The 3,832-nt window shown below is 41.0% G+C and overlaps 1 protein-coding gene across 1 annotated transcript in view; it reads left to right on the top strand.

Moving 5' to 3' along the window:
* CENPV (centromere protein V) overlaps window positions 1-3,832 on the top strand; it is a 22,510-nt gene that overhangs the window by 15,757 nt on the left and 2,921 nt on the right. The window lies entirely within an intron of this gene.

The raw sequence follows: 3,832 nt of genomic DNA, 5'->3' as shown, positions 1-3,832 counted from the left end.
GCCTTCCCCCTATTTTTTATTTGTGTATATTCACAGGGTACAAGTGCAATTGTACATTGGTATATTACATTGTGGTGAAGTCGGGACCTTTGGTGCATCCATCACTAGAGCAATGCACATTGTACCCCCGGTGACCTCCTGTCATCCACCTCCCAGTCCCGACCCCTGTGAGTCTCCATTGTCCATCGTTCCACACTCTGCTTCCGTGTGTGCACGTTATCCAGCTCCCACTTATGGGTGAGAGCGTGCAGCATTTGTCTTTCTGTGTCTGAGTTTTTCACTTAAGATAGTGGCCTCCAGTTCCATCCATGTTGCTGCAAAAGACACAATTTCATTCTTTTACAGTTGAATACTATTTCATTGTGTATATATATGCCATGTTTTCTTTATCCAATGGTCTTAATTTTTGATGGAGTCAAGTTTATCAGTCTTTTTTTTCTTTGTGGCTTTCTGACTTACGTTTTCTGGCTTTTTGTGATTTATTTCTTGTTTGAAACTATCTCCCTTATGCAAGCTTATAAATGTATTTACCTGTATTTTCTTCTAATATTTTTATGGGTTTTTGTTTATTTCTTGGTTTTGTTCATTTTTAAACAGAGCTCTTTGATCTATCTGGATTTCTTTTTTCGGAGAGTATTTTTGTTTTTCTCTAAATTTTGTGAGTGTATCAGGTAGGGGGTTAGCTCCTCATTAACAAAGTATATAACCGGTGGCTCATCACCTTTGTTAACTAATCCAGCCATTCTTCATTGATTCAAAATGTTACATTTGCCAAATGGATTTTTTTTCTGGATTCTTTATTTGCTCTTTTTTTTAAAGTTCTATAAGTATCAAATTGTTTTAAATCCCTAAGCTTTATAATGTGCTTTAAACAATTTGATAGGGTGAATCCTCCCTTATTATTTTGTGTGCATTTTGTCCTTCAGATTAATTTTACAATTAGTGAGTCAAGTACCATATGAAATCACGTTTGGATTTTGATTGTGATTATATTGAGTTTGTAAATTAATTTTGGGGGAATAGGCTTCTTTATAGCACTCAGTTTTATCATATAGGTAAGTGGCTTGTCTCACCAACTGGTTCTTTTCCATTCCTCACTAAGTTTTTTGCTCTTCTCCATGTGGAAGCAGCATAAAGGGGGCGCTTATCCCTAGCTACCTGTGCTCTTTGTTGTTTTTACAGTTTGCAGTTGGTTGTTGGTGATGGAGAAGAATGCTATTACTGTTCTTGGTATGATAAACTTTTATTAGTAGACCACCTTGTTGAATTTTCAGTGACTTTCTAAGGTACCCTCTACTGAAAGTATCCTTCAGCAGTGTGGTCACTAGTGAAGGTGATTAGTGAAAGTCACTAGTAAGTCAGAAATTGTTGATGGACCCATGAAGGGAATTTGTCTGAGCGTGAGTGAGCCATCATCTTAGACTTTGTTGGTATCTTTCAACTCGTTTGGGGCTCAGAGGAAGCAATGGTTTGACACCTGCCAGGAGTAGCTCTGGGTAAGACAGAGTGACTTGGAATGGCAGATGCCACCAGTAGCAGCCTTAGCACCCTTGCAGTCGGCACTCACCTGGAGAGCAAACCAGGTGGAGTCCCCTGCACGGCGGCGCCACGTTCCCTTCTGGTCTTAGCCAGGAAGCTGCCTTTCACACGATAATTCCATACATGCCCTGTTGAGGAATTTGAAGGGGTATTTCTTCCAATTTGTTTTATTATCTTCTGAATTCATAAAGGAAACAGTTCTAAAGACTGCAGAATGCCCCCAGATTCTATAAGCCATGGTTAGTGGAAATCCAAGAACAGGATTCTTTCAGGATCCTTCCTAAAATCAACTTTCACTTCTTTAAAGCTTGAGGTATAAGGGCCAGCGCTTACTTTTGTGACCGATGACAGGCTCAAAGATGATCTGTCGGCTCCTTGTTCTTCCGCTGTTGTCCCTGGAGCAGAAAGAGCACTCGGAGCAGCAGGACACTGCAGTTGCTCCAGCTCCAGGCTAACTACAGGGCTCCCAGAGCCCTTCTGCTGGGGTTTTCCTCCAGGCAGCAATGCTGCCCCCATACGATCACCTACCACCTACGATGTTGACCTGACTCAAATTGGCAGGAGAAACAACACTTTGGCAATTCCGAGCTGCTAGGCTCTGATTCTTCATGGATAACTAGAATTTTTTCCCTTAGGACTTCACCTCTCCTCTTTCTCAGGCCTTCCTACTAGGTGGAACTTAGTAAGACCATGTGTCACTCAGCTTTTAATAACTGTTGATTTCATTTCCAAAATCATAATCTCAGCATGGGATGGGAAGCCCACTGGCAGGGGAGGAGGGTGCTGTGGTACATGCAGGGGTCAGTTTTGGCCAAGACCTCACACACTTTAATCTAACTAGAACTGGTTTTGTTTCCTTCCCACTTGTGGGCCCAAGAATATAAACATTCTGTAGTTACAGTGGCTCTTCCGTCCTGTTCTGTCTCTCCATAAGCTTGATGGGATCACTTTTCGCAGAATTCACTAACTTTACACGTTCTCTTTGCACCAGCCAACCTTGATGCTTCTCACCACTGGCAGACTAGTCTAGTGGTCTCCAGGGTAGCATGCGCACCCTTCAGGACATGCTTGGTGTGTAGGAAAACAAATTTTATCCTTTTTAAGTTTCTTTTTTGTTTATGCTTTATCATATATATACTAGCAATTAGAATGTATATATTATTTTATTGAAAAATCAAAATCGGGAGCTCATCACCCAAGCCTGTGTCCCTCATACACCCATGCAGCGTGAATAGTTCAGTATTCTTAGGAGACAGATTTTTTTACAGCTGTCAAATGCTAGCACTTTGGGAGTCCGAGGTGGGAGGATCACTTGAACCCAGGAGCTTGAGACTAGCCTGAGCAAGAATAAGACCTGTCTCTACAAAAAATACAAAAATTAGCTGGGCGTGGTGGTGGTGTGCGCACCTGTAGTCTCAGCTACTTGGGAGGCTGAGGCAGGAGGATCGCTTGAGCCCAGCAGTGAGCTTCAAGTTGCTGTGAGTTACGATCATGCCACTGCTTTCTAGCCCAGGTGACAGAGTGAGACTCTGTCTCAGGAAAAAAAAAATCTATATATGAATCTTTGTACTAGTTTCTATTTCCTGAGAATAAATTCATGGATGTGGAATTGCAGAGTCAAGGGATATGTACATTTTTAACATTTTTGACACATTTACTTCCAAAAGATTCTACCATTTTATGTTTCCTCCAGCAGTATTTATGTGTCCACTCCCTCACCTACACAACACTGGGTAGTATTATTTATAGAAATTTTTGCAAATTGGGTAAGTCAAAATGGCATTTTCTTTTGTTTCTTCAATTATAGTGTGATTTATTTATCACACTACTGTAATGTGTGTGTGTGTGTGTGTCAGAAAAATACCTCTTCCTGTCCTCTGCAGTCTTCATTTTCTTCACTGTTTTTTTTTTCTTTTAAAATTATTCTAACCAGGCCCGACCCCGCTTAGCCTCCGAGATCAGATGAGACTGGGCGTGTTCAGGGTAGTATGGCTGTAGACAATTTTCTTCACTGTTGAGGTCCCCTGAAAACCTCTACCACTTTGGTCCAAATCCAAACATCAGAAGGGTAGTTTTGCCTAAGAGTGAAAAATAGATTTTCATTTTTGCTTTAATTTCCATGCCCTGGCTGCTACTGAAGTTGAATCGTTTTTCATGTTTGTTGGCCACTTAGATTTCCTCCTTTGTGAATTTTGCATCCTTAATCTATTTTTCTTTGGGGATGTTTTCTTTTTTCTTTTTTTTTTTTTTGAGACAGAGTCTCACTCTTTTGCCCGGGCTAGACTGAGTGCCG

Source organism: Propithecus coquereli, unplaced genomic scaffold (genome assembly GCF_000956105.1).
Source record: "Propithecus coquereli isolate 6110/MARCELLA unplaced genomic scaffold, Pcoq_1.0 Scaffold355, whole genome shotgun sequence".
Classification (NCBI taxonomy): Eukaryota; Metazoa; Chordata; class Mammalia; order Primates; family Indriidae; genus Propithecus; species Propithecus coquereli.
The sequence above is the reverse complement of the archived record's forward strand: the minus strand, read 5'-3'. Positions and strand labels throughout refer to the sequence as shown.